This window comes from Carassius gibelio, chromosome B4, assembly GCF_023724105.1.
Source record: "Carassius gibelio isolate Cgi1373 ecotype wild population from Czech Republic chromosome B4, carGib1.2-hapl.c, whole genome shotgun sequence".
NCBI lineage: Eukaryota > Metazoa > Chordata > Actinopteri > Cypriniformes > Cyprinidae > Carassius > Carassius gibelio.
This window is the reverse complement of record NC_068399.1, coordinates 1,706,675-1,719,809: the sequence shown is the minus strand read 5'-3', so window position 1 is coordinate 1,719,809 and position 13,135 is coordinate 1,706,675.

The following is a 13,135-nucleotide window of genomic DNA, read 5'->3' as shown; positions in this document are numbered from 1 at the left end:
AGTTCCATGAACATTCATTAACATATCAATTTCACCTCACCAGACATGTACTGCAGCATTGACCAACAGTAAGCACTTGGGCAAAAGTGACATGACATACAGCCATGTATGGTGACCCATACTCAGAATTTGTGCTATGCATTTAACCCATCCAAAGTGCACACACACACGCACACCCGGAGCAGAGGGCAAATCCCGGGGAGCAGTTCGGGTTCAGTGTCTTGCTCAAGGGAACCTCAGTCGTGCTATTGCCGGCCCGAGACTCAAACCCACAACCCTAGAGTTGGGACTCAAACTCTCTAACCACTAGGCCACGACTTCTCCATCAAATTGCGCATGCCAATCCCTCTCGCCTATGACAAGTCCAAAAGGACATAATACGTTACACACAGATAGGTGTATTATTCTGTAAACGCTGACATTAGGCTTTTTATTCTATCTCCTAATATAATGTTGTATTAGTGGGAATTATGACTAGAATGCTAATAAATTTGCAATTTAAAACTGTCTGTGGGCACTTAACATACCATCAAATAAAATATGGGTTACATGTTATTATTGTGTCCCTGTTACTGTGTAATTTTGCATGTAAGTACTGAGTAATATTAATGAACTACATGTAGTTACTGTAGGGTTAGGTGCATTTAATCATGCCTAATTTATGGTTATTATTATAATAAATACATGCAACATCTGTAAATTTAGTAACATTAAAATAAAGTGCTACTGAAATACTGTATGTCCCACTGGTTTGAGACTCATGCCCACTTGATGGCCTTTTGGAGGCAAGATCAAGAGCGTGACAAGAGCAGGGACTGCAGCCAGGACAGATGAGGTCCCTCATGCTGCCAATGCAACGGTACATGCATTCTGAAACGTTTAATATGATTAAGATATCTTTTTGTTTTTCAATCAAACTTTTCTGCTATTGTGTCTCTTCTAAAACCAACAATGGCTGTAATGGTGGATAAGGGTTTCCTTGTGGAAGACTGTGTGCCCTGCAAAGTCCACATACCTACCTTCCTGTCAAAGAGAGCACAAATGTCTGGGCCAGAGGTCAGGAAAACAGTCTATTGCAAGACTCAGAGTCCATGTTGAGCGCCTAATTCGAAGGGTGAAGGAGCACAAGATATTCAGTACAGCAATACCTCTTTCTCTCACAGGAAGCATCAATCAGCTGTACACATTAGCCTGCCTCTTGGTTAACTACCAAAACAGGCGCTTAGTTAAAGCCTGGGCAAGCAATTGCTAATGCTGAAGAAGCAGAATTAGACAGGCAGAAATGTTTTTTATTACTGTATACTCACATGTAATAGTCATTTTGGATTTAACTTTAGAATGAGTCCTTATTCGTCACTGTACATAATTTTAAATTTGATTTGAAATTAAATAGTCAACAAATATAGAATTGTGAAACAAATATTTTAATGACATTTTGATGACAAGACAAAATAAAATGACGTGTTTGTTAAATCATGTATCAATTCATTTCCTCAGCACTGTGCCTCTTTAGTTACTTGTGCATAGAGAGGTATTTTGGCAGATATTAAAAAAAAAAAAAAAAAAAAAAACCACTCCTGTTTCAGGGAGCGTAACACAGAAGTGTCTCTGTAAATGCGCTGCACAAACATGTCATCATGGGCACAGACAACAGAATCAACACCTTTCCATGCCCGTCCAAAGCAACTGCCCCTGCACTTGCCAATAATAAGCATGGCTTTCCTTTAATTTATTTGTTCCATGATCAACTCTGAGGTACCTGCAGTCAACGTAGCTAAGTGCATTTGGGCATTTCATCTCAACCAAGCCGAATGATGGTCTCTCAAGCGGGTCATATTCCAGCCCATCAGGTGATGCACCCAGCCAAGGTTTTCTGAAGCATTTGGACCTCTAACATGGCTAACCTCCCTAAAACTTTAAGCATTCACCCTCTCTTTCCTCAGTGAATGCCACTCAGAAACAAACGATTGGCTGAAAACGGTGTCAAATAAATATCTGCTATATCATTGGTTAAAAACTTAAACGTGCTGGCTACGTCATATCATCACATTGTAATGCCGAAACGTCAGACCTCGTCTAATCCGGAATTGACGATAGAGCATGAATTTATAGCAAAAAAGCAGTAGAGATGCTTTTCATGGATTTTGCACACTGTGACGCTGTGAAGTGGACATCAGTGGTCAAGGAAAAGCCGCCATTGACTTACATTGCAGCACCGAAAAACATAAAAGTAACCGACAAGCTGCAGGTAACATTACGTCTTTCCCTGAGCTCATTTTTTCAGAAGCAACATCACCTCAGGATGACATAATCAACACTGCAGAGCTTTGTAAAGTGTATTCATTTCTTTTTAACATTTATTATTTGTTTATGTATTTCTGTTATTTCCAGAAGTCCAGAAATGTTACGATTTCTGGCACCGTGCACTTTGCAAGATTTTTTGAAACCGACATCACAATGTCTTGAATAAATACAAATACAGTGAACAAATATTTTTTTTTAACCTGTTTTGTTACACATAGGTCTACATCAGATTGTCCGGCAATGAGTAGAGTAGGCTTTTTCAGAATCACTGTATCATGATGCCATCAATATAATGGACAAAATTGTATTACGAGCACATTGTAGTTGTGAGTACACCAGAGTCCTATACAGTTATTCTTGCTCCACTAAATGCCCCAAAGTGTCCTCCTTTTTGGTGTGATGCCTGATCATTCCATAGTGAAGTATAAACACAACATATTTAAGACATTCATTGTGCAGTGTAGACAGCTTTACTGATAAAAGGCTTGCAACTTGTTGTGTAAGTTTAATTGTCCTTGTTATTGCTACTTTTTTTCACAGCTTAGCATAAGTACTTCTGAAGTTTTTGCTATGGTACCAAATTAAGTCAGAAGTCAAAATGGTATCGAGAACAATGAAAATTGACTGTGACGACAAAAATATTTGCATACTTTCTGAATGTATACTATGTAGTACACAAAATGTATTTGTCATGAACCCGGTCTACAAACTTATGTTTGTTCACTGCCAGAGGTCATTATCCACCACAAAGACTCTCACACTACACCGACTGTTTCACATCACCCTGGACTCCATTTCCCATCATCCATTGCACACAGCTGTAACCAATCTCACGCTCACCTGAAAGCTAGCACACACACTATATAACACACACTCAGTCTCAGCTCAAGTCACAGAGAATTGTTCTGTGTTTTACCCCACTCTACCAGTGTTAGCCACGATATGGAGTTGGTTTATCATCAGAGTTTTGTCTTATTCATCGTTCCTAGTTTAGTCTAGTTTTTCCATGTATAGATCTCTGCCTTTGGTTTTGGACTGCCCTGTCATCTTGCCGTTTGGACTATTATCATGTACCCTGCCTGCGTATTGACCATGTTTGAAATAAAAGTCATTGAATATGTATTTGTTAATTTGATCGTTGTTTTGATTACAGAACAGGATGGTGGATGAACACCAAAAAAATAACATGTCCCCATCACAACAACAGAGTTTCCATGTTGAAAAAACTGTATATAAAGATATGTGTAATTTAACTATAATGATATATATATATATATATATATATATATATATATATATATCACAGTGTAGTTGTTTGCCAAACTGTATAAAAAAAAGATAAATAAAAACTAAGCCAAAATTAAATTTTTAGACCATAAAAATGGCACAAAATGCAGTATTACCAATGCAGTCACAATAATAGCATCACACTAAATAAAGTCAAGCTTTAATTAGGCCTCTAAGAAAGAGTCTCTCTTAAACTGGGCATACATGTTACAATTTTTGTTGTAGTACGAGCTAGTACTCTATTTATTTCCTATCGGGAGAAATCATTGATGCTCAGTTGAACTATCTATCTGATGTTGATCAATCAGAAGTTGAGGAAAACCACTGAAGATGACAAAAAGGAAGATAGAAACTCGCTGAACTTATTTTATTTTTAAAACTATACAAACAGCAATACAACCATCAACAAATGAAAATCATAGACAATGACAACCAATTAAAATCAAAAAATAAATTTAGAAAAGAAAAAGGGGTGTTATGTACATTAAAAATGGAGAAATATAGGGCTTACCCTACATGTGTCTAGGTTGATTTATACTCAACACGTCTGCAAGTTCACCTCGGTGAGCGTGGAAATATGACGTCATCACGGTGCTGCCAGGAGTTCACTTTGAGTGCGCGAGAACTCATTTCACGTGGCGGTATTTCTTGTAACTTTCTGCATAGCCCTGCATCCGAACGTGCACGAGTTCAGAGCGATTCTAGTCGAACATGCACTTCTGTGCAAAACAGAAGCAGTTTAATGTGAAGTTCAAACTCCATTAGGTGCTTTTTGATGGAAAACTATATATTTTTTTTTCTTGGGGGGTGGGGGAATGTTTGCACAGTTTGTCCAAGACCCAATCCCAATTCTATTTTATACCCCTTCCCAAACAGAGTGTCAAGGGGTAGGGGAGAAAATATTGCCCTAAGGATTGGGACACCACTACCTTGACGTCACACACCATCATGGTTTGTTTGAACTCAGAGTGTCAGCCACATTAAAAAAGTTAACAGCTTAAGTCATTTGTGGATTAATGCGTATTGGAGACGATTCAGTTCAATTTGGTGAACTGAATGATTCGTTCGCGAACCGGATATCCAGACTGCTTCGATTTGAACTCTCTCTCACAACAGACACAGAAGAGAAGACAATGCTGAATAAAGTCATAGTTTTTGCTATTTTTGGACCACAATGTGTTTTCAATGCTTCAACATATTCTAACTGACCCTCTGATGTCACATGGACTACTTTGATGATGTTTTTCTTACCTTTCTGGACATGGACAGTAGACCGTACACACAGCTTCAATGGAGGGACTGAGAGCTCTCGGACTAAATCTAAAATATCTTAAACTGTGTCTGAAGATGAACGGACGTCTTACAGGTTTGAAACAAAATGAGGGTGAGTTATTAATGACATAATTATGATTTTTGGGTCAACCAACCCTTTAAGGTATTTGGCATAATATTTAGCCGTTTTTCACATTTTGCTGAATGATTTTGTTACAATAATAGCTCTTCAGGAGAACGGTAGCAGACCCCTTACTCGACCACTTGTGATTTGTATAATTTAAAACACATCTTAATAATAGATCTGAGCATTTACATGAATTTATAACAACATGGAAGTCTTTGACAATATTTCAATACAGCTGGCATTTTGCCCTACTCAATGTTTCTTTGATTTTGCAGATAATCGAGCAACTGTGTCCACAGCAAACTTCTGCTACCGACCCAGAAGATGGTGTGGTGGTTCCAGAGATCCAGTGCCCTTTATCTGAAGAGCCAAGCTTTTCTGCAGAGATTAAGTGATCCCCTGACACCATCACTGAACTCCAAACACTTGATATTATTCAAAGACTGTGCTTTACTAACATTTGACATAAAAAACATAACAAAAAAACATACACTTACGAAAACATAACGTTACATCAGAAATTTAATTCACAAGCACATCTCATTTAACAATGTTTTGGCAAAACTAACTTCACAACAATGTTGTGCAAATTTTAAACTCTTGATAATAAATTATAAAGTAGTGCTTTTTTTAAAGAGGTCAAATTAAACCATTAAAAGGACTGTTTTAAACACTGTAAAAGTAAGCTCCCTGTTGCACTTTAAATTAATTTAAATTGTTAAATGTGCAGTGGGAAATGTGATTGTCTGGGTGCACGCACTGACAACAGGGTAATCAGCAAATTCTGTGGTCTGGCATACGCTCCATGCATGTATGGTCAAATAGGACAGTGATTTTAAAAGCTTGTCTTTCTGAAAGAAGCAGATGTCTATGTGCTTGACCAGACAGCCACTGCATTACTTTTGACACAGAAAGTGCCTCCTCATCCTCAGAATCTCCATCTAGGGCAGTAAACATACATAAATGTATTTAAAATATCTAAAAATAGACATTGCCTTAACACTTGAGTAACAGCAAACTTACCTTCGAGTTCCATTAAGTAATCCTGGAAGTTATTCGAGATTTGCATTTCTTTGCTGTGCTTTAGAGTGCCACTCTCACCCATTTGTGGTTAAAGATGTGACACAATGTTATTAAGAGTCCACCTGGAAAAACATTACAGAGAGAAAATTAAAAGTGTAACAGGTGTTATTTAAATGTATTAATTTCACACAAAATCCCTCCCTTTGTTATTATCAATTATTTTATATTTATATAATTTTTTTTCTATTATGGGAATTTTTCTTTCATCTGGGATGTTATTTGAGCTGTTTCTATCCTTGTATGTACATTTTTCAGTGTTGTTTTGTAATTGTTAAAATATAGTACGTGGCCCCTTTAAGAGTTAGTTTCCGGTTGCTTTCCTTCAGTTCGCGGTAAGCGCAGCTCGGGGAAGGTGAGTTCTGCTGGAGCTCTCACTAAAAAGTTTCTTGTGACTAATATGTATTTTTTTTTTGTTAAAAATACAGTTTAATCTTATTGTAACACCAATAGAGGTTGGGTAACATGAAGTATGTATTTTCTTTTGGTGTTTATTAACCGTGTTGTAAATTCCGTGGCTAAAATGATCCGTTTTAACTAGCAGGTCAATGTTGAAATTGTATGGAAGCATATGGGTAGCATTATTCAATTTGGGATGTAATATGCAAAATGACAATGCAATATGTAAAATGGCAATGCATTTTTGTATTTACATTTACATTTTCCAATACATTTGTGCAACGTTTGGTGCAAAATGAAAATTAAATTACATAATTTTAATTTGCCATTTACTACACCAGTTTTAATATGTAAAATGAATATTAATTTTAACGCTTTATAAGTTGCAAAATTAAAATGAAAATGTATTACAGAAATGATTAGATATGTCTAACATGTTAAAGCAAAAACTGTGGCAAAATGATCATTTAAATGCTATTTTTCTTAATTGCATTAACACTCACAGTCAAGACACTTACGATTGCATTTTCATTCGGTGTCCCGCAATGAATGTAGCAAAATTCAATGTGCACATTGAAAATGCATTCCGAGCCGATCACGTGTCCCCGCCCTCGCGCCACGTCAATCATTGTGTGAACAAGGCGGGGCTTACAGAAGGTCAGAGACTCAAGTCTCAAGAAGAGGATTCAATCAAGTGAGACAACATGGACAAGACAGTTGGTCCGTGTATGTTTTGATCATTTCGGTTTATGGCTTCAATATTTCATTCGGACTTGTGGGCGGAGCTGAAACGCTGCTTTCATCTGATTGGTCGAATCGGATCGGTTTTCATCTGACAGCCTTCAGCTCGGTCTTGTCATTCTTTCAGGCAAAATAAGAGTCAGTGCGAGTGAAGCACTGAAATGTCTTAAACCACCGCTCACTGTTAATTAGCATAATATTTGAATCAGATGTAGCTGGGCACATAATTCGTGCTGATGAGACCTGCAAATTATTTCTAGGTTGTAGTATTGTATGAATTTTGTCCCACTGATAAAAACAGTGCAAATAGTTCTGTCCCTTTGGATAACAGTAAAGTGGAAATAAATATAGTTAAATTTATGAAATAAAATTAAATAGGATTTTTTGGGAAGGTAAGTCTGGCCAGTTATACAAGCAACACGAGTCGGACGAGTCTAAAGATATGAGCTGAATTGGGTGAAACATTAACAGTGCAAATAGTTCTGTCCCTTTGGATAACAGTGAAGTGGAAATTAAAATCAATAATAGACTGAACAGTTCCATGTCTGTAACATTTACCACTCTCATCTTTTAAGTCATAAGGCACTAGGTATGTGTGTGTGTGTGTGTGTGTGTGTGTGTGTGTGTGTGTGAGAGACATTAATAAATAATTGTAAAAATTAATATAGTTAAATTTCTAAATAAAAAAAGTAAAATTAGTCCTTGCTGCTCAGTGCTCCTGTAGCCTACCCCAGAGCGCCCTCTCGCGGCTGTAGACGGTAATGTTTTCTCTTGGTCTTGAATAAATGTGACATATAGTCCAGTGCGACTTATATATGTTTTTTTCCTCGTCATGACGTATTTTTGGACTGATGCAACTTATACCGAAAAATACAGTTAACATTATTATTATTATTTATTATGAGAGTAATTGACACAGACTAGAACTTTAATGTTTCACCCAATTCAGCTCATATCTTTAGACTCGTCCGACTCATGTTGCTTGTATAACTGGCCAGACTTACCTTCCCAAAAAATCCTATTTAATTTTATTTCATAAATTTAACTATATTTATTTCCACTTTACTGTTATCCAAAGGGACAGAACTATTTGCACTGTTTTTATCAGTGGGACAAAATTCATACAATACTACAACCTAGAAATAATTTGCAGGTCTCATCAGCACGAATTATGTGCCCAGCTACATCTGATTCAAATATTATGCTAATTAACAGTGAGTGTAGTTTCAGACATTTCAGCTGAAGGCTGTCAGATGACAACCGATCCGATTCGGCCAATCAGATGAAAGCAGCGTTTCAGCTCCGCCCACAAGTCCGAATGAAATATTGAAGCCATAAACCGAAATGATCAAAACATACACGGACCAACTGTCTTGTCCATGTTGTCTCACTTGATTGAATCCTCTTCTTGAGACTTGAGTCTCTGACCTTCTGTAAGCCCCGCCTTGTTCACACAATGATTGACGTGGCGCGAGGGCGGGGACACGTGATCGGCTCGGAATGCATTTTCAATGTGCACATTGAATTTTGCTACATTCATTGCGGGACACCGAATGAAAATGCAATCGTAAGTGTCTTGACTGTGAGTGTTAATGCAATTAAGAAAAATAGCATTTAAATGATCATTTTGCCACAGTTTTTGCTTTAACATGTTAGACATATCTAATCATTTCTGTAATACATTTTCATTTTAATTTTGCAACTTATAAAGCGTTAAAATTAATATTCATTTTACATATTAAAACTGGTGTAGTAAATGGCAAATTAAAATTATGTAATTTAATTTTCATTTTCATTTTGCACCAAACGTTGCACAAATGTATTGGAAAATGTAAATGTAAATACAGAAATGCATTGCCATTTTACATATTGCATTGTCATTTTACATATTACATCCCAAATTGAATAATGCTACCCATATGCTTCCATAAAATTGTGGAGAAAGACCACCGATCGACTTTTGTTTTCATAAATTTTATAAATAATTTCCTCAGAGTTTGACTGTTTTGTTATTGCAGGGGATTTTAATATTCACATAGATAATGCAGAAAACAAAACTACAAAAGAAATGATAACGGTTCTAAACACCGTTGACCTGATTCAGCATGTGCATGGACCCACACACAAAGGTGGATACACTCTGGATCTAATCATCAGTAGGGGTCTAAACATTTCATCCATTGTTACTAAGGACATAGCACTATCTGATCACTTCTGTATTTTCTTTGATATATTGATCTCTGCTACCACTGAATCTAGATCTGTCTCTGTCAGAAGGAGATGCATAAAGGAGAACACAAGTGTACTATTTACGGAGGCTATATCTTTAACACCAAGCATTTCTGCAGACTCTGTTGATATTCTCCTTGATTCCTTCAACTCAAAGGGTTATGAATGATGATATTGCTCCTGTAATAGTCAATAAGAAAACAAACAGACAGAAATCAGTTTGGAGAAGATTAACAGCAGTTCTAACTATGAAAAGACAATGCAGAAAAGCCGACCGGATGTGGAGGAAGACAAAACTTGAAATTCACTATAGCATCTATCAACCGTGTGTTTAACTTCTTAGAAGCAGATCTTTTAGAAGTCGTGAACACCTCACTTCTTTCTGGGACATTTCCAAACTCCCTAAAAACTGCAGTTGTTAAGCCCCTCCTGAAAAAGAGCAATCTTGATAACACAATTTTGAGCAATTTTAGATCAATATCTAATCTTCCTTTTATAGGCAAAAGTATAGAAAAGGTAGTTTTTAATCAGCTGAACAAATACTTAAACTCAAATGGATACCTGGACAATTTTCAATCAGGTTTCCGACCGCATCACAGCACAGAGACAGCACTCATTAAGATAATAAATGATATTCGCTTAAATTGTGACTCTGGCAAAATATCGGTGCTGGTATTGCTAGATCTCAGTGCTGCGTTTGACACGGTCGATCATAACATACTACTAGAGAGACTGGAAAACTGGGTCGGGCTTTCTGGGATGGTACTCAAATGGTTCAGGTCATACTTCGAAGGGAGAGGCTATTATGTGAGTCTAGGAGAGCATAAGTCTAAGTGGACGTCCATGACATGCGGAGTCCCACAAGGCTCGATTCTTGCACCGCTCTTGTTTAGCCTGTATATGCTGTATATGAGTCAAATAATGAGAAAGAACCAGATTGCCTATCACAGCTATGCTGATGATACCCAGATTTACCTAGCCTTATTTCCAAATGACTACAGCCCCATTGACTCCCTCTGCCAATGCATTGATGAAATTAATAGTTGGATGTGCCAGAACTATCTTCAGTTAAACAAGGAAAAAACTGAAGTCATTGCATTTGGAAACAAAGATTAAGTTTAAATGCATTTGTGTACATTTTGTATTTTCTTGATCACATTTAAACACATTTGCCATCTTGTCATTGACATGCCATTCATGTCAAGATAACATGGCGGATATCGCACTTTTCATAAAATAAAAATGTACTTTTCAGTACCAACCAGTTAGAATACTTTTTTTTTTTTCAGGCACTAAAAATAAAAAATTGCATTCGCGTTTTGGAACCAAACTCTTCAAATTGTACAATTATATTTGCGTAGAGGCAAGTATTGGAGAAATATTATACCTTTGTTTGGCATTTTTCTCACAGCTGTTGCCCTGAGGCGAGGAAAGGGTTCATCTGAATGGTAAGCACAATATTAATTACTTTAATGCTGGAGCTGAATTTACTCATTTGAAGTTTGCAGATGTACCTGGATGCTTTCTCTTTAAGTTAGGCATCCAGGTGTCTCTTCCCCACTCGTCTAAAAAAATAATAAAACAACAATTATAAGGAATAATTTATTCACTAATAACGAAAGGTGAATACAAATTCTGTCATAGTTTTCTCACCTTCAAGTTGTTACAAACCAGTGTTTCATTCTTCTGCTGAATACAAAAGGAAGATATTTTGAAAAATATTGGCAGCAGTTTATGATCCCCCATTGACTCCCATTATATGTTTTTCTTCATACTTTGAAAGTCAGTGAAGTCCAGCAAATGTTTAATTACCAACTTTCTCTAAAATATCATTCTGTGTTCACCAGAACAAAGAAATTCATATAGGTTTTAAGGTAAATGATGACAGACTTTTCATTTTTGGGTGACTTGTCCCTTTCATGTGACATGTTTTTAATTTTTAGCCATTTTTCTGAGCTTATAATGTTCTCATACCATCGCTGCTGTCTTCGAATCTGTTTGGTTTTCCGGTTGGCCTCATGAAGTTATTGCCAGTGTCGCTTCTACAGAGGAATTAAATTCAGCATTTTTACTCCCCCCTAATGCCCTCTCAAAATCATCTAGGGATGAAATGTTAATGGAATTAAGAAATGTCATCTGAAAACATTCTGCCGTATATTGAACTTTACCGGTTTCAGCAAACAAAGATTTTTTTGTGTGCTCCAGGTCTCTTCGTCAGGGACTTCTTCTTTTTTGGCCTGTTTGCGTTCTGCTACAATTCCAACCAGTGATTCTTCTAAAAGATCTACAATATAATACATGCTAAGGAAAAGAAAAGCTAAGTTCATTTATTGTCTACATTTCTTCTAGAATATATTTGTGACCTGGGAGCACAAAACAAGTCTTAAGTGGCATGGGTATATTTATAGCAATAGCCAAAAATACATTGTATGGGTCAAAATTATACATATTTTTTTTTTTTCATAAATCATTAGGATATTAAATAAAGAGCATGTTCCATTAAGGTATTTTGTACCTTATTTCCTACCGTTCCTACCGTCGTTTGTACAGTATTTTGAGTGAGTGTGAGCAATGTGCTGCTGCTGCTTGACTAAGTAAACAAAGACAAAACTACAATAGCATCTTAAATATTAAAAAAGCTGGCCAAATCGTCTGCCAGTCCACCGGGAATCGTCCCGGTTCTCCCGATGGCCAGTCAGCGCCTGGTCTCCACAGACACGCAGAACGTGCAGGATTCATAGATTGTCATTTTGCATCTTAATATTCACAGATACTCCCATATCGCGTTTTGATTCAAGTGTACTGACCTACGTTTGATTTATTCGTCCAAAATGTGGCATATTCCGTCTGCGTTTGGCTGAATTTCATTTTTATGACTGGATTCTACGCGTGGCAGAGATAACAGGCCGTATGTCTTAGTGCAATCTGGGAAAGAAATAAACTGTATGTGAATGGTGTAAATATTAAAATGTTAATCCCTCTGTAATCTTTAACATTTTCATAAGTAACTAATTTAATTACTCATTTTTCAACTGTAACTGATTACAAATACATTTATTTTGTAATTAAATTACATGTAACTAGTTACTCCCCAACACTGTACCCTTGGCATAGGGTACAAATTTGTACCCTTGTGATTTGTACCTTAAGAGACCAGTTTTGTACCTGTGGTGGCCTTCAAAAAGAAAATTGGCTTTTGACGGTACAATCGTTGATATGACATATATATAATTTTCACACACACACACTGAATTAAAATCAGAATTTATTCAATTCTTTTCATTATCACATTACGTTTCATTTTAAACACAATGTGTAACTGTGAATGTAAACAATCATCAACTGAATAAATGTCATTTACCTGAAAGTCTATTTCATCTCAATGTTGGTTACTTCTATGCCTGCTTCAGCTATTTTTTGAAGGACCTCCTCAGTCAGTTCATATAGAATATATGAAAAAAATATTTTTCATTACATATTTGTTTTAGCTGCACCTGTTATTAAATACCAATGCATTTGTCTCCTATTAGACAAAGAAGGCCAACCTACTTCTGCTATACAATGTACAATGATACGCCGATGGTTTACAATCTGATATAAACCTTAGAGCACCATGATAAACAGCATCTAAAGTAGAAAGAAGAAGTGAGGGTGCAAACTGGACACACTAAATAAAAACTACAGAAATTACATTCT